This window comes from Hibiscus syriacus, unplaced genomic scaffold, assembly GCF_006381635.1.
Source record: "Hibiscus syriacus cultivar Baekdansim isolate YM2019G1 unplaced genomic scaffold, ASM638163v2 tig00012385_pilon, whole genome shotgun sequence".
NCBI classification, from domain to species: domain Eukaryota; kingdom Viridiplantae; phylum Streptophyta; class Magnoliopsida; order Malvales; family Malvaceae; genus Hibiscus; species Hibiscus syriacus.
Genome location: NW_024062272.1, coordinates 4,827 through 24,308, shown reverse-complemented (window position 1 = coordinate 24,308; position 19,482 = coordinate 4,827). Strand labels below are relative to the sequence as shown.

The 19,482-nt window shown below is 36.3% G+C and overlaps 1 long non-coding RNA gene and 1 pseudogene across 1 annotated transcript; one reads left to right on the top strand and one right to left on the bottom strand.

Annotated features, from left to right (window-relative positions):
- The first annotated feature begins 1,289 nt into the window (after positions 1-1,289).
- Positions 1,290-16,142, top strand: LOC120205372 (annotated as a pseudogene).
- On the bottom strand, positions 15,363-15,859 carry LOC120205373. Its single transcript, XR_005524024.1, has 3 exons — positions 15,747-15,859; positions 15,515-15,697; positions 15,363-15,373 (listed from the first exon to the last, which is right to left on the bottom strand). It is a non-coding gene; the product is annotated as an uncharacterized LOC120205373 (long non-coding RNA).
- Positions 16,143-19,482: the final 3,340 nt, after the last annotated feature.

The window sequence follows — 19,482 nt, the reverse complement described above, 5'->3', positions numbered from 1 at the left end:
AGGAACGACTCGACTTGAAGCTTTGATCCACTAAATATAACACCTTAATTCGATCAATCTCAAATATAGAGAATTCAAGTGTGAAACAGAATCATCAAAGTGACAAATCATTTTTTCTTTAAAACATTTTTCTCAAATGTCCACAAAGCATAATAACATAACCTTAATCCAAAAATAAATAACATAGTTTAAGTTTACAAAATATGAATCTCCAAATAGTACATGTCGAATCATTAAAATAAATTTATAAAGTAGGGATGAGTTTTCTCTGAGTACTCAAAACGATCTCTAAGAGGTCGCCTTGGCATTCTATACCCTATAGATACTAGAATTACATCGATTAGAAATTATGTATTTGCATGTGGTTGTCTTTTCACTAATGTTTGTGTGAGAGGTAGAGGAGACGTTGCGTGGCTCGAATGAGGAAAGTCTCGTTGCATTAGGGTCTTTTTCTCGGGTAAACTCACGAAATAATGCACTCAAAATAAATAATTCACAAAATAACGTTCTCCTAATATTATTTGTTGAAATAGGGCGAAATCAACAGTGGCCGTAGGTCGCCATGCACTCCCAGCGACCTCCTAGGTTGCCATGCACGCCCGGCGACCAAGGAGGTCGCCATGCACTCGCGGCGACATCCCCTGCTGCATGCTCGCCTGCTCGCGACCTTGCCGAGACTCCATGGCGACCTACACATGCACAATCTCCCCATTCTTCCCATGCATGAACCGATCCTTGGTCGCCCCGAGTGCCCCATGCATGAACCGTTCCTTGGTCATCCTTGGTCGACTCGAGTGCCCCATGCATGAACCGAGCCCCGAGTGCATGGCACGATCTCCCCATGCATGAATCCTTGGTCGCCCCGAGTGCATGGCGACCTATGGTTGGGTTGTGCATGTCCCATGCACAGAAGCAAGCCACGTCGTAGGTCGCCCGGAAGGCATGGCGACCTACGGCCACACTGTTGATTTCGCCCTATTTCAGCAAATAATGTTGGGAGAACGTTATTTCGTGAATTATTTATTTTGAGTGCATTATATCGTGAGTTTAGCCTGGAAGAATGAAGAAAAAGTTATTGTTGCCACGTCAGAAAAGTTAATGGGTTAAATGCCAGTCATTTCTAATTAGCGGAAGGTACCGACATGGACCTAACCGAAAACGAACTAAAAGTTTAATGACTGAATTGCAAGTTTTAAAAGTTGAGTGACCAAAATGCAAGTTCCCTAAAAGTTTGATGACTATTTTTATAGTTTACTCTTATTATTAAAAAAATTTAAAAAATTGGAAGTCTAAAACTTCAAACCCTCGGGGTTAAATAAAACTTAGGCAATCTCTGCAAGTAAAGATTTTGCTTTCTCAATCGAAGCAACAAACCTTCTATTTTGCTAAAGCCTGCGCTTTTGGTTTAGTTGGCATTTTCATAAGTCTACCAAGTCTTCAACAGATTTGGTGAAGAGTTGTTGTTTCAATCTCCCAAGGTGTGTCTTTTAACGTTTGGAAACTCGTATTTCTGGTTGGTATTGTTTTTGGCTGTTTAGTGTTTCTGGGATTGGGTTGATTGTTGAGTAAAAGGTAGTTTTTTTTTTTGCTTTAAGATCAGTGGGTTTTGTTTAATTTTATTGAATATGGCTCTTGGATGATATGTTTCTTTAAGCATATGGGTCTAACTGTGAGGTTTTTAGTTAATGAAAGACGGGTTTCTTTGTGGGGTGCTATTGTTAAGACTATTGATAAAGGTTGACTTGTTTTTTCTTGGATTTATTTACTATTTTTTTGTTAGTTTTTCTTAGGGTCTGAAATGAAAATTCATCACTACTGTATATGTATACTGGTCGATAGCTGTTAGCTTTGCCTGTATGGAGTTTTGGAATAATTTGGAACCGGAATCTGAACTATATGAGCCAAACAGCTGGTCCGGTTGAATGATTTTATGTATAAATTATAATGTGGATTTACCATTTTGCATGTGTGAATTGGTTTGTTTGTTTATTTATTTATTTCTTGAGTACCATCTTCTTTCTTTGATTCTTTTATCTTTTCTAATCACATAATATCATTAAAGTCGTATCTTGATTGGCTAATTTATCAGTTTATGGTTTAGTATTGGTCTGTGCTTCTGTCTTGTTACAGATATCAATATTTGTATTTTAGTTTCAGTCTTCCTGGTTTTGGAATGCATAGTTGCTTGTGTGGAAATTAACCCTATATTCAAGTCCTGGCTGACCCATAAATATACCTCGCATCTAATAAACCCATTTTGTCGGATACCATACAAGATATTGACTTCTAAATTTTTCTATAATACTTTTCTGGTATCTGGGGAATCTATATGCCAAAGGAAGATATAAACTAATCATATTTCCTCTTATACATAGAAGATTGACACTGTTTTCGAATATGATTTGAGATTTATTAGCTTATGTGCTTTGCTAAGCATGATGCCCTTCTGGTGGGAATTGTCTTATAACAATGGTGTTTGGCATTGTTGTGAACTTGGTGATATTGTCAACATACTTGAGACTATGACCTTCTAAGAATATGTTTATTTGAAAGATAATAAAAATTCTCTAAATGTTTAGTTTTTTGGATTGGTTAGTTGTTGACAGGAATCAGAATTTAGGAAAAAGGTTGATTAATTCTCACAAGCATTGGATTGATTAAAATCTTATTTCGTATTTTATTAACCATTTTGGGTTGGTATTATTTTCTTATATTTTTACGGGTTTGTATAATATTTTGAACGATGTTGTCAAGGGCACAAGGCACGCTCTAGGGGCCAGAACCCTTATGTTGCCTCAAGCACAAGATACATAATAAGTGCAATGCAAAAAATAAAAGAACTTGCCTAAGTGAAGTGAGGTGCAATATGTATATATGTTTGGTTTTTGTATGTGTATGTTGCATGCATTTGCATGCATTTATTTAGCATATTATATATAAGCTTAAGAAATATTATTATAACAATAAACTCTATGTTGCTCGGTTCTTCTTTTTTATTGAAGTGCCTGTATTCAACACTCGTCTATAACACATGTATATAGGGATATGGCCTCCAAGGATCCTCCAAATACATGGGAAAATTTAGAATGATAATCTGGCCATAATTTTGTCGGATGCATACCCTTATTTGGCACTCATACTCAAAGTTTGAGTAACATAGCTCTAATGAGTGGTGCGGTTTATCTACAAAACATACAATTTTTTTTGTGGTTCGATATTTGTTGTTGAATACTAAAAATACTTAAATATCGAGAAATTGGGAGCTTGATATAATCCCTTTTCTTACTAGTAAGGTACATTTAATGAAAAAGAAAAAAGAAATATAAAATAAATTAGGGAGAACTTCTATTAAGCAGGCTTTTTTGTCCTATCACCTTACTGAAAAAGCTTGTATGTGCACTAGTCTTGCACTTGATAATATGCACAACGCCCAAAAATGTTGAGTTTGATGTGATTTTGTTGTTGGAGTGCATACCTTGAAAATAATGATTTGGACAATGTAATATAATAGTTATATTTGCTTATTTTCCAAATATTAGGGCAAAATTTAATATTCAGTATTTTTATACCCCCAAGGGTGAACCCGGTAGTTTGGAACTGGAGACTCCCATTTCGAGATTTAACCTAGTACTTAAATTTGCTTGCTTTACTAATGTTGCTTTACTAATGTTGTTATGGAGACTGCACATATATGATAACCCTACCCAATATAGAAACAGAACGAAAGCACAAAATGCTATTTTTCTTTTATGTTAAAAGGTGCTTTCATATATGTGCTAATGGTTGTTGATGTTTAGTGAGTTTTAATTAATAGACAATGCATTACATCTATGCTTGCTAGATCACTTAAAGAGAATAATGTGAATCTTACTGCTATTAGGAAAAGGAAGTTTTAGATGATCTTTCTCCATAGAACATGGCAACAGAGAGCCCGATGCAAATGATAGAAAGTAGTGCGGTCACAAAGTGGCACTCTTCAAAGGATGCTCTAGTATTTTGTTCGCAATTGAAGGATATGGAAGTGGAGGAGTTGAGAATGCTTTTGAAAGGGCAAAGAGTCCATGAAGATCAAATAGACAAAGTGCCAAATCGAAGTGGTAGTGCTCCACCAAGCATGGAGGGTTCATTTACAGCTCTTGGCAACCTTCTGGCTCAACAGAATTCTAGCCTAAATTCAAGCTTGGCAAGTTTGAGCAGTGTCATTGACAAGTGTGAGTCCGAGGAGCAACTGCGATCTCACCCGGCCTATTTTGCTTACTACTGCTCCAACATCAACTTAAATCCAAGGCTTCCGCCACCTCTGATCTCACATGAAAATCGACGTTTGGTGCGCCATATTGGTGGTTTTGGTAATAACTGGAGAGGAACTTCCATGGATGATAGTGGCAATGGGTCCTTACCTTTTTATCGAACTTCACTCGCTACACATAAGGAGGAAGTTGAGGATGATAGATCATTCCCCAGACAAGCTTTAGACACGTGGGAAGAAGATGGTAATGGGCCTTTGCTTGAACAAGACTTGGCATCTTTCACTGGTCGCCACAAGAGTTTGGTTGATCTGATACAGGTATAAAACCTTTCTTATCTTTTTCCTTTTTTATAATTATTTTTTTCATTTTTTCTTCTATTTACTTACTGCTTTATTATATTGTCTGCCATTCTGAATACATGGTGGTGAGAGTTAACTCTCCAGTATGTACCATAATATTGACGAGAGTCCATTTTACTTAATATTTGTCCATCATGCTTCTACTAATACAATATTTAGATGTCAATGCACTACTACTAGTGTGCGCAATTGATCATCTTGGTTATGGAGACCTAAATGAAATGAACTCTCAGCACTTTTGTGTGCTATAATCTGTCTTGACGCAACATGTAATGGAATATATGTTGGACCCTGCGCTGCATATTCGACTTGCCATTTTTCAGTTGTGAGAGTTGGGTGCTTATGTCGTTGACAGTGGTGGTTTACAGCAGCAACGGCTGTTTTGAAGCTTCAAAAGGGAGAGGAGGAAGAGCAAATAGTGAGGACTAGTATACATAAAATTTTGATTTTTGGAGCTATGAGATGGGATTTTTTTTCTTCTGGTAACTTCTATGGAGATTCTAGTTCTAGGCATTTTGTTTTATATTTTGTTATTGAAGAAACGGAAAGAGTAGATAAAGGGGAGTATGTGGGTGAAATTCGGTGAAAATCTGATGCCAGTTGTTGGAGATTGGCTTTCAGGATGGCAACCAAATTCTAGGTTTTTTGATGCTGCTGTGGACAGAGTTCGGAGAGAAAAGAGAGGTGAGGAAAAGGGGGTAGGAGGTGAGGAAAAGGAAGGAAGAAATAAGAAAAGGATGCAAATAAAGAGAGTGAAGAATAATTATTCTCTGGACCCATAAGGAAAAAAAAAAGGAGTTTTATGCTTCTATATTTTGGGCTTGTGTATTGTATCAAATCTTATAATCTAGGATTTAAGGTGACTAACACATGTGTATTTAATATTTAAAATTAACATTAATTATAAAAATTTGAATTCAAGGATAATTGATTTTAATGGTAGCAAAAATTATTAATATATTTTTGTAATATTTTAAAATAAAGTACCCCCATATATGTATGTGTATGTCCTGTTTCCAAGTTTATTTTAGATTGCTGCATGTCCACAATACAAACTAGCCAGTCCAACCCATAGATACATCTGTATCGGACATTCAAACCTGAGTCGATGTAGCATAGATAGAGATCAAACAAAAGGCATAAAATTTAGTAAACTAGAACTACGGGTATATGATACCTATTTCAACGAAACTGAAATTGATGGTTTAGCATTAAGTATCAGAATTAAATTGGAACTTATATTGAACTTAATTAGCAAGGACCGTGGGTTTAATCTTTTTGTTTTCTATTTCAATAAAAACATTAAATACGAGGAGCTACTGTGGATGTATCTTCTGCTACTTCTAAGACTTCTGCCGTTGCTTCTTTGGCATCAATCTAGTTTCATATCCTTATTGTTGTTGTTGGAGATAGTTGGCATAAAATAATCCTAAAAACAAAAATGACGTCTCATCTGTTGTGCTTGTTTGCTTTCAATGCATGTGACTTGCATCTTTGTTTGAATTGACAGACTCTGTAGGATGATGTTGGTTTAAAACATTTTTCCACACATTTCCTTCTCAAATTTCTGAATAAACTACATGCAGCATTATATCTTTGCTTGTGGATTTGCATAGAATCTAAGAAAACAAAGTCGCAAACATTTAAATGACTCGTGTGTTCTTATATAATGCTGCACCTCATCTCTTGTACAGTGCTATAATGTATCTTAGCAGGCCTTATTTGTTTTTTTCACCCTCTTGGGTGTTTCTTACATTCATTTCTTCCTTCTGCCCCAATTTTAATAAATTCATTCTGTTGTAATTTTTATTTGAGGTCAACTTAAGGACAATGCGTAAGGGTGTTAAAATTCTGTACTTAAACATGGCCGTGTTGCTTTCTCATTGATTATGTGGGATACAAACATTAATTTTTTTGGCTCCACGGCACCCATCAGTTTTTAATAGAAAACTGTTTTTTGTTTGAGTTAATCAAATAATTATTCATGATTTTATTAAAAGAAAATATGATCTTTATAGACTAATAAGTACAGTGTAACGAAAAAAATTAATCCTGCAGGTTATTACCAGAACGGCAAACCATATAAGTTTAAAGGTAATATCTTAATGTTGTCAGCAATTATCTGTAAATTTGCTTTTAATAAAAGTATATGGAGTAAATTCATTAGAATTGAGATAGAGAACTAAAATCGTTGAATATAAATTGAAGGATCAATTCAAACTTCAACCTCTGATAAATATACTCTTATGCAGCCATGGATGCTTCTATGATGTTTGATACAAAGTTGTCCGAACTGTGCTTTACATGTATTGTTTGTTAGTTTCTTTTTCATTATCAGCATGTGTTGATTTAGTATTCAGTATTTTTCATTTCAATCTTTTATTTGTATCATCATATTTGATGGTATGCTTCTTTTCTTGGTAAATGTGCAGGAAGATTTCCCCCGGACCCCTTCACCGGTATATAGTTTGTCACGTTCATCAGGCATCGCAACAGCAGATGAACCAATAGATCATGATGTTAATGCAATCTCATCAAACTTTTCTTCCATCAATACTTCTTCAAAAGTACCAGAATTGATTTTAGGTTCTGCTGATGTATGCGTGGATAAAAGTGCCCTAGATGCTCATGCTACCAGTTTGATACCCCACAAGGATTCTTCAGTGACCTCTATTCAGAGCTCACAATGTCCTGAACAGGCAGGGAGATTATCAGTATCTTTGAAAGATGATACAAACTTGAAAGATGCTAGGCCGGATGCTGATGTTCCACAGTCGGTTGTACTTTCCACTTCAAAAATGAGAAAAAAACAAGAGCAGAACAATCTCATGGAAAGAATATGCCACGAGAGTATTATTCATCCATTCAACTAGCTTCTGCACAGCAAGCCCAAGGATTTGCAGCACAGGCCATTTCTCAAGGATTGAGCCATATGTATAGCCATCCCAAGTTCTCTTCTATGGGGTCACAACCATTATTGCATTCTTCTGGACTCACACCCCCCATATATGCAACGGCAGCACCATATATGACTTCCGGGAATCCGCTGTATGCCAATATTCAGCCATCTGGTCTATATGCTCCACAATACAATACCAGCGGATACCCCATGAATCCTGCATTTCTTCCCCCATTTATGGGAGGATATCCTTCTCATACTGCTGTTTCTTTGCCATTTGATTCTACTGCATCTGGTCCAAGCTTCAATAATCAAACTTATGGTGCTTCAATTGGGGGAAACACTCCAAATACAAGTGATTTGCAGCATCTTGCCCACTTTTATGGGCACCACGGCTTAGTGCTTCCACCTTCCTTAGTTGATCCACTTCATATGCAATACCTCCAACATTCTTTTAGCAACATATATGGTGCTTCTGCTCAGCATGGTCATTTGGCATCAACTGGTGTTTCTGGGGGACAAGTTGATCCTTTTGTGCCGAAAGAGGCAAGTGGTACTGCTTATATTAGTGATCCAAAACTTGATCCTTTAATTAATGAGAGGCTAAGCATTCCAAGTCCCGGAAAAGTTGGAAATATTGGTGGTGGCTATTATGGAGGTCACCAAAGCATGGGTGTTATTTCCCAATACCCAACATCACCTCTTGCCAGTCCACTGATGCCATCATCACCAGCAGGTGGAATGACTCCTCTAGGTCATAGAAATGAAATTAGGTTTCCTCCAAAAGCTGGACCATATTCTGGTTGGCAAGGACAGAGAATCAACAGCTTTGAGGACTTCAAAAGGCATTCTTTTCTCGAAGAACTTAAATCCAGCAATTCCCGGAAATTTGAGCTCTCTGATATATCTGGGCGTATAGTTGAATTCAGGCAGTTTTCTCTATCAAGTTTGTTTTCATTCTCTATTTATACTGTGATTATTATCTCCAGTTGAAAAAATAATTTAAAACCTGTTTGACTTCAGTGTTGATCAACATGGGAGTCGATTTATCCAACAGAAGCTGGAGCATTGCTGTGTTGAGGACAAGGAGTCTGTTTACAAAGAAGTCCTTCCACATGCTTCAAGATTAATGACCGATGTTTTTGGTAATTATGTTATTCAAAAGGTATGATTTTATGTTGTTTATGAATGCTTCAAGTAATTTACTTTTGATGGGAATTGTAAACAATTTGGATAACATATTTTTGGAGGGCCTAATCGTGTTGCTGTGTTGCAGTTTTTTGAGCATGGAAGTCCCGAGCAGCGGAATGAACTTGCTGATCAACTGGTTGGAAATATGTTAAACTTTAGTCTGCAAATGTATGGTTGTCGTGTGATACAGAAGGTATGTGGACCATTTTAAAAATATGATGTTTGCAGTGGTTGAGTTTGAATATTTCAGTGGACGCTAGATATGGTCACGTATGCGGAGATTGGTTTTTTTTTTTGATAAAATAAGGCCTCATTAAAAAACCCCTTCTTATCCTACATGTTACAAACATAACATGAAGGACATTGGAAGGAGGAAAAGAGTGCCTCTGACTTTTATTAATTAGAACAATAATACACCTCCACACCTCAACAGCTAACAACTTCTTACAAAACAGAAAACCATAATTCTGAAAACATAACACACCCTAATATTCCCTAAATAAGAACAACCAAGGCATAACACCTTAACCATTACACAAACCTAAAAATCAGCCTATACCAGCTTTGGCTAATTCATCTGCTTCCCAATTTGCTGTTCTCGAGATGAGCCTTGTGATAATACCCTTCCTCTCCACAGTAGAAGCTATATCCCTTACCAAGGATTGAAACAAAGTAGTACTAAGGTTCGGATTATTAATCCACTTCAGAGCATTAGAAGAATCCGATTCCAAAATGATCCTCTGATTTGAACAGAAATCAGCTTCAACTTCCTCAATAAGAATCAACCCTCTATTGATCGCCAAAAGCTCTGCGAGTAAGGGAGGACCTCCCCTACCTTCTCTGAAAATGACCCAAGCACCAACCCACTGCCATCCCTAATCAAGCCACCTATTCCACCCTTATCCCAACCTTTGACCATTGCACCATCTACATTTACTTTTAAAAACCCTTCCGGAGGAGGACTCCACCTAGAAGAAGGAAGATACCTCTTATTCAGATTGATATGTTGATCTGCTAGTTTTAAATCCCCCATCAAGGAATCGAAATGAAAATGAACATCCTTAACTGAAGTTTCAAACCAAGAAACAGTTCTGAAACGTGAAATGAAGAACAACAACGATGAATCTACCTTTCCATTCTGAAAAATCACCTCATTCCTACATTTCCAAACAAACCACAACACTGCTCTTGAAATAAACTTCCATATATGAGATCGCGACACTAGGTCATCCCAGGCAATTAAGAAATCCATCAACGAACCAGGAACCACAAAGAAAACATTCCATAACTTTAAAAACTTAGGCCACAAAACCCATACCACTTCACAGTGAAGAAACAAATGAGAGACCGACTCATTGTACTTCCTGCACATAGGGCAGACAGAGTCTTCAACCGACTCATTGGTTACTACTTATTTGATGCATCCTAGCTTATCTTTGGCCTTGGGGTCATAAAATAGTTGAGCATCACTTGAAGTGTATAAAAATAATAAATAGTCTGTCATCTCAAAGTGTATTTTAGAATGGGTTTCAGTTGTTGTTTTTTTTATAAGAAAGGGAGTCCTCGTTAAACCCCCCTTCATAACCGTCAAAACACTAAGGTATCTAGACGGACATTGGAAGGAGGAAAAGAGTGCCTCAAAAATTTATTACCAACCAAGAAAATCAATACAAAATGACCGTTACAACAACTTACATACGAAGAAACCTCCTAGAAAAACCCAAAAAAAAAACACAAACTCATCCAATTCCTATCTTAGCTAATTCATCTGCTTCACAATTCACAACTCTACTGACATGTCTTACAATGACATTCCTATCTACTACCAAAGACCCAATTTCCTTCACTAGCGAACTAAATAAAGCAGGACAAGAACCCGAATCTTGATCCAATCTAACGCTTTGTTGCAATCACTCTCCAAAAAAAAGTCTTCCCCTTGAGTTCCAATTCGAATTCATGAAGAATAATATACTTGCTTTTATAGCCAACAGTTCGGCCAAAATTGGAGGGCACAAACCAACACTTTCAGAAAATGTCCCCAACACTGAACCATCTTCATCCCTTAGTAAACTACCTATTCTCCCTTTAGCCCGAAACTTATCCACAGCTCCATCTACATTTATCTTGAAGAAACCCTTAGGAGGAGGGCACCAAGACACCGAGCTAGCGCGAGTTTTATTACAACACACCCATGAATCAGCTAAAGTAGGATTACCCACAAGACAATCGAAAAGAATTGGGATAGCAGGAAATTTCGCCAAGAACCAAGAAACCAATATGTATCTTGTTAAGAAAAGCAATAGTGTGTTGTCTAGCTTCCTACCTTTAAAAATTATCTCATTCCTATACTTTCAGTCCGACCATAAAATCGCTCTTGGAATAAACACCCAATTTTTTGAGGCACTAGTAGCATCCAAACTGAAACTAGAGTAGCCGAACTTTATGGAGCAGTAAAAGGGACTTCCTACATCTTCAAAAAAATGGACCATAATTTCCAAACTATCGAGCAAGCCACAAACAAATGAGAAACCGTATAGGGGGCAAAGGTTGCTCACGATCCCGGGGACTCTACGTTTTAGCAGCTCAACTTTAACTCCTACCTTCATACGCAAAACTTACCAGACAAAAACTTCCACCCGAGGAGGGCCCCCCCAAGCCATACAAGATTTGACCAATCTAGCTCCACATTCTCTTTCTCATTTAATAATTTTAAACAAGATTTAATGGAATAAACGCCTTCTCCATTTCCTATCCACACAAAGTGTCTTCCAATGAAGCATCAACATAAAACTTGTAGAGAATAGAATTTAATTCGAGACAAAGCTCCAACTCTTACTCCGCAAGGTTTCTCCTCACCTGGATGTCCCAAAACCATCCTGCCTGCCTTTGTTTTCTGAAATAAGAATTTCTTCCCCATTTGTTAACCGAAAAAGCATACATCCTTGGATATCGGTCTTTTAAAGGCACGCTCCCTACCCAAACATCATGCCAAAAGAGTATATCATCCCCTTTATCCACTTTTAAACGAAAATGCTTTCTGATACAATCCTCAAAATCATCCTTAGCCAAGGACCTTTTAACCACCCGTTTCCAAATCCAAGAAGCTTTACAAAAACCTCATCTCTCGACTAAAATTGCCCTCGGATCCACATCGTTCTTGCAGCAAATCACCCTTTTCCACCACGAACTAGATTCGCTTACAAATCTCCACGACCATTTACCCAAGAGCGCTCTATTCAACAAATTAAGATCAGTAATCCCTAAACCGCCTCGCTCCTTAGGCTTACAAACAGACGACCAATTGACCCAATGAATCTTTCTCTTATCATTCGAATCTCCCCATTAAAATTTCGTCATAATTGAATTCAGCCTTGATAGGACACAAGATGGAAACCTGAAAATAGACAAAAAAATAAATAGGTAGTGAACATAAAACCGATTTAATCAATACCACCCTCCCCGCAAGAGAACGGGAAGCTGCTTTCCAACCCCAGAGCTTCTTATAAAACCTCTGAATAACCGGTTCCCATAGAGCCAACAAACTCTTCCTCGCTCCAAGGGGTAGCCCTAAATAGTTTGACGGAAGAGAACCCACTGAACAACCAATCGGGTTACACCACTCTTTCAAAACAATAGCTTTCGCATTAATACCAAAAATTCTGCTTTTTGACAAGTTTAATTTCATCCCAGACGTCAACTCAAACAAGAAGAGAACCCTAAACACAATCTTTAATTCCCCACCTCTCCATTACAGAAAATGACAAAGTCTTCAGCAAACTGTAAATGTAACAGCATAAAGGAATTATCCGAGTCGCCAATCTCGAAACCCCTAGAAATAATTTCATCCCAGACGTCAACTCAAACAAGAAGAGAACCCTAAACACAATCTTTAATTCCCCACCCTCTCCATTACAGAAAATGACAAAGTCTTCAGCAAACTGTAAATGTAACAGCATAAAGGAATTATCCGAGTCGCCAATCTCGAAACCCCTAGAAAGCCCAACATTAACCGCCTTAGTCAGCATTAAACTCAACACCTCTCCAACCAAATTGAATAGCAACGGAGACAATGAACAACCTTGACGAAGACCTCTAGCAATCGAAAACTCCTCCAAAGGATCCGAAGGAGACTCGTTCACTAGAACAGAGATAGATGCCGAAGATATACAAGATTTTATCCAAGAACACCACCTTTATCTGAAACCCATATATTCCATTGTTTTCAACAAAAAATTCCAATTTACCGAATCATAAGCTCTTTTGAAATCAACCTTAAAAACAATACCTTTTCGACTTTTCTTCCTCCAATTTTCGATTCCTTCGTTTGCAATCAGCGAACAGTCTAATATTTGCCTTCCTGGAATAAAAGCAAATTGAGAAGTTCCAATTATCGAATCGATGCACACCCTTAACCTTCTCGACAACACCTTGGACAAAATCTTGTAAAGTCCTCCGACCAAACTAATAGGCCTGTAGTCTTCCACACTAGCCAAATTATCCTTCTTGGGGATGAGGGTTATAAAGAAATGGTTAACGCCCTTTTCCTATTGTTTCCCCCTGAAAAATGGGTTTCAGTTGTGGATGATGACAAAGCACATGTTCATCAGTTTAGTTCAGTTTTCTGACAGTCATTTTTTCAATATTTTCCAGGCATTAGAAGTGATTGAACTTGATCAGAAAATACGACTTGTTGAGGAGCTTGACGATCATGTTATGAAATGTGTGCGTGACCAAAATGGGAATCACGTGATACAGAAGTGTATAGAGTGTATCCCTATAGATAGAATTGGTTTTGTTATTTCGGCTTTTCGTGGTCAAGTTGCAACACTTTCTACTCATCCCTATGGTTGCCGTGTCATTCAGGTAAAATTACATTTTGTTTGTTTTTCAAGACTTTGGCTGAACATAGTCTTATTTTAAATACCTTTTATGTCATGTTCTTATCATTTGCTATTCTTTTGAATTTATGATAGAGAATTTTGGAGCATTGTTCAAACGAACTGCAAAGCCAATGCATCATTGATGAAATTTTGGATGCTGCTTATGACCTTTCTCAAGATCAGTATGGAAACTATGTTACGCAGGTTCACTTTTAATTTCTGATTGTCAATTTATTGACGGCTGATTGGATACTTCCTATTAATGCTGTATTTGCATCTCAAAATTGAGAATTGTCTTTAGTGGGCGCCTAGGGCAACTTATTTGTTTTGCCAATTTGTTGACCTGCTGTCTAGTGAATGCAAATGACCATGTTACTCGGACTAGGGTGTGTTTGAAATGAGTATTTGTTCGACTCTGGTATATTCAATTTTCTCTAGGTTTTTCTATGTAGGAGGGTCATGTCTCTATACCCATTTCTGGATATGTGTCTAATTCAGGTGTCGGGCACGGTATTTCAAAAAGAGAGTTGGAGCAATGTAGGTGCTTGACAGATCTGTTACTGCTTTCTATTCCTTTTTCACTTCAAAGAAAGAAAAAATGAAAAGAAAAAGAAATCCTTTTTCACCTTTTTTTGATTAAGCTAAAGGTGATTACTAAGTAGTATCTGTTCTAAATACTCTCAACCATTTGACAATGAACGATCAATCACCCTTGTAGTCGCTGGTGCTCGAACCCGTTTCCATTTTTTGATGGCTCGTATATTGGTAGTTATATTCTGTGGAAGTTGGTGGTAGTGGAAATCTATCCTCCAATAATATTGACTATAGGAAAACTCGATAAAATCAATACCTCTTCGTTGGTTCCTAACTATTTTTCTTTTGTACTTTTTCACTTACCTTAGTTTCTGATCTCTTGACTGATTAACTTTCTGTTGCATTTTACTATTCATAGCATATTTTGGAGAGGGGAAAGCCGCATGAACGAAGCCGCACTATTAGCAAGTTGGCTGGGAAAATTGTACAATTGAGTCAACATAAATATGCGTCAAATGTTGTTGAGAAGTGTTTGGAGTATGGCGATAGTGCTGAACAAGAGTGTTTGGTTGAGGAGATCATCGGACAATCTGATGAAAATGATTCTTTATTGGTGAGTAGTGTAAAAAACATTTATCACAACCAACTATGCTCTTAGCTTCACTGCTCGGCAAGATCTACAACTCTTTTCTTATTTGATTTTTTCTTTCAACTGCTCGATAATTAGTTTCTCTCGAGTTTTTCCAATTTTATCCATTTTCTTTGTTCATTTTAAACCTTAGTGCTTCCACCTTTATATAATCTTGAAGATCTAACTGATATCTTATGAAACATTAAATGAATAACTGGGTACGAATTGAACCAGATTGTGCAGGGATGAAAATAATAGCCAGTTAAAGCAGTTTGTATTTGTTTTTCCCCTTGTTTTCTGTAACACTACATTCTTACTTTCCTCGGGGATCGATAAACTGCAGTGTGCTTTTAGATTGAGCTCTCTTCTGGTGCAGGTTGTCAAACCCTCAAACAATAAATAATTTCTGTTCTTTGTTTTTCCCAGAACTTTTTACAATTGTATTTGGTGTTATAATGCAATGCTTCGATTATGAATCATCGATGGAGGATGACTGTTTATGTTGAATACCTTTGTCCTTTTCTACTGTCATAGTTCTCTTTGACCTAAGTAAAAATGTACTACTCTTGGAAGCCAACATCTTTACTTTCTTTTCCTTTGGTTTGTCCCTTATGTAAATCTTTATGGACCTACTATAGAGATTACGACGCCTTATCGAGCATGAAGATTTAGGGAATGTTGCTAGTTTTCTGGTGTTTTTTCAACTTTCAAACGTATTATATTACGAACTGAAGCTCACGAACTTTTGTTCCGACTTTTCTATGGTAGACTATGATGAAGGACCAATTCGCGAATTATGTTGTTCAGAAGGTTCTTCAAGTAAGCAATGACAGACAACGGCAACTATTGCTGGATGGGGTAAGAGTTCATCTCAATGCTCTGAAGAAATATACATATGGGAAACACATTGCTGCTCGGTTCGAACAACTGCTTGGTGAAGGTGCGTGGATTTTCTATTCATTAATGTGCATAAATTTTGAGATCATAGATAACTTTCTCTACTTCCTGTCCAAATTAAGATGAAAAGTAGTTTGTGCTCTTGTTTATTTGGTTACAGGATATAGGTTTACTTTTGTCTTTGCTCTATTTCTGTTTTCGTGATTTTAACGAAAGCAGACGAAGTAAAGGAATGATTAATACTTGATCATTTATGCAGAAAGCGGTGCCTCGGAGAAGGCATGAAAGGTCTTTATCGATGTTAGAAGCTGGAACTGTTACAGGGCATCTTGATAAATAGCTACTTAAGAAGCTGGGGAATAAATGTATTACTGTATGTTTCAAAACTGTTTTTGTGTCTATGTATAGAAATTAAACAACTTAAAGCTTGCAGTGATTGCTTTGAAATTTGACAAATGCTTGCAGCTTAAAATTTCAATGACTAAAGATATTATTTTAACGTAGTATAGTGATCCTTATATGCTAAATATATTATTGCATTCTTGAATTGATTATTATTAGATTAAAATATTATGTTACATTTGATCAAATCGAATTGTATAGATCATTATTTTTAAATTAGAAATAGGGCAAATTATTTATTTGGTCATCCATTTATTAGGAATGGCAACGGGGCGGGTTTTGCTCGTCCCGTCCTTGAACCCGAAATGAATCCCCGACCCCGACCCGATCCCCGACGGGTTTTTTATCGGGGCGTCCCGTCGGGGATTTTTTTTTGCCCGTCCTCGAACCCGACCGAAAAATTATACACGAACTTGAACTCGAAAATATTTTATATATAATTAATATAAAAATATAAAATATTATATATAATTAATATAAAAATATAAAATATAATATATATATATATAATCGGGTTGGGGATATCTTACCCTGAACCCGATCCGAAAAAATCTCCGAAAAAAATCTTCGATACCCGACCCGATCCGAACTTGATCGGGTTTCGGATTTCCTGTCAGGTTCGGGTTATACTGACCATTTATCCTTTTTTTTTTCAAAATCAGAACTTCCTTAGAAGGGGTCAGGTGCCTAGCCCGCAAGTTATTTGTGTTAATTTCATCAAATTACTCCTAAAAAAACTTATACTAAAGTATCACTATTAAATAAATGATTTTTTTTTGAATTTGAGATTCAAATATAAGATATTTCACAAAATTATCCAAATGCTTAACCACCAAGCTAGGCTAAGAATTTATTTATGTTTAATCAAAATTATAACATAACTTATATAACTCTTAAATTAAAGATTGAATAATTTTAGATAAATATAAATTTTAGATTATTTATGATGTAACATGATTTTTTATTTATTCTTTTAAATAACTTAAAATTGATATTTTATTATAAATAAATAATATAAATTTACTTTTTTTAGAATGATTTAATGTTAATCTTATAAAAATATAATTAGTTATTTTCTTATTTTAAGTGGAAAATTTATTTAAATATTTAATTTAACAATCGTGTAAGTTAAATAATAAATTTGGTGCAATAAAAATAAATTCTTAGCTTAGCTTGATGTCTAAGCTTTTGGATAATTTTGTGAAATGTCTTAGGTTCAAATCTCAAATTCAAATATATATATTATGGTGATAATTTAGTATAGTTAAATATATGTTTTGGTGAAACTAATACAAGTAACATGCTTAGTCTAATGATTAGGTGCATAACCCTCTTTCAAAGGGTTAAGGTTTGAATCTCTATCCCAATAAATGAAATTTTCTTTGATTTTATTTTATGGGTTGAATAAAATCAATTAAAAATGCCATTAGGTTACTAACAATGAAAGAAAAAATATTTAGAAATTTTAAAAATTAAAAAATATCACATCGATGTTTTCGTTAATTTTTTAATATGTGATCACAATAGAAAAAAAAGTAATATTAAATATGGTTTTAAAAAAAATATTTAAATGACCAAAACAGGAATATAAGAATAGAGGAGTGATCAAATAAATAGTTTACTTTTAAAATAATAATTACATTTATTTTTTGTTGGAGGAAGAAATGAGATTGTGGTAGTTCTTGATGGCTCACCCCTTCTTATTTGTATGGAGAGCTGAAGAGGATAGTTCAGTGGAGGAGATGACCTAAAAAAGATGATAAAGAGAGTGTCACCTCCTTTCTTCATTATTGCACGGTCATATATACACATACCCTTAGTGTTGGTATTAGACCTAAGTTGATGATGGCTATTTATAGGCAAATAAGGTAGTAGATTTAGCTGGTAGATCATATGAGTCTTCTTGCGGTCACGTCAAAGGATTTTAGTTAGCCAGAGGATATGAAACTCCAGAAGTTTTAGGATTCAATAGGCGGAAGAATGGCAGTAAAGGTGTGACTCACAAACGAAGTCCGCAGAATGTGCGAAAATATCTTTACCTTTGTAGAAGTAATAAGGATTCCCATACTAAGACAAAGACATCTTAACACTCATAAAAGCAATGTAGAAATTCCTATCGTTGAACCAAAGGCATCTCAACACTCTTTTAAGAATTCCTTAAGAGATCACTATAAGATAAGCGAAGACATCTTGACGTTCTCTAAAGAAACGTTGTAAAAAAGGATGGAGGCATTTCAACACTTTGTGAGCAGAAATAAAAAGACTCATATTGCTAGAGCGAATGCATCTAGACTCTCTTTATCTAGATTATGATGAAACAACGAGGAAATTCCTTTAGTTAGAATGGAGCGAAGGTATCTCAACACTTTTGACTAGAGATGAGGCAACTCAATATCCTTAGAGAAGCACTCCAGAATGAGCGGAGACATCTTGATGATATTTAGATAAACATCGTAGAATGGACGAAAACATCTCCGCCTTGGTAAAAGTAATGTGGGATTTCCCCTCGCTATGGAAAAGATATATCGATGCTATTTAAAACACAATGGAGAAAATCCTATTGCTGGAGAGAAGGTAAATCGACCCTAGGTGAATTCTGTAAGGTTGGATAGAGGCAACTATATACCTTTGTAGAGACACTACATAATGAACATAGACATCTTGATGCTCTTTGGAAAAACACTATAGAAAATGGATTGAGGCATCTCCACGTTATATATGTATAACAATGACATCTCAACTCTCTTAGCTAGACGGTGAAGGAACAATAGAGAAATTCTTTTAGTTAGAGTAGAGCGAATGTATCTTAATCCTCTTGGCCAGAGAGGAGACATCTCGATCCCCTCAGAGAAGCATCATAGAATAAGTGGAGAAATCTTGAGGCTCTCTAGAGAAAAACTATAGAATGGATGGATGCATCTCAACTCTATATGTACATACAAAGAATTTTAACGTTCTTGAAGAGACAAGAAGAACTAGAACTCCAGAGTTTGCATGCATTTGAAATGATTCATTACTACCCAATATGTTAAAAGGAAGTTTTTTACAATACATGTGTAAGAAATAGTTCCCTCATAGGGTCATTGTGAGAGCTCTTCCTGTCATCATAGGCTAGACGTCTATTATCAAGGTGCAATTCCTTGTATGTCTGAGAAAGTTCCCTCATTGTGTCTTTGTTGAAGCTTTTCGAAGCTACTTTAGGTGATATAGTAACATTATGGTAATGAACATCCATTGTAGTAACATCCATTAGGACTCATGGAACCTTGACGGAGGTCCTTGATACCTCATAGTTCGTTGGCTCTACGAGGTAGATTGCGGGGGAGTTGAACTCTGGCCATTAATAGCTATAGATCTCATTTCCTCTACATCGACATACATGCTGGCTACCTCATACGTTTGGTTGAACTTTGTTTGCCCACTGTCTATCAAGGCACAC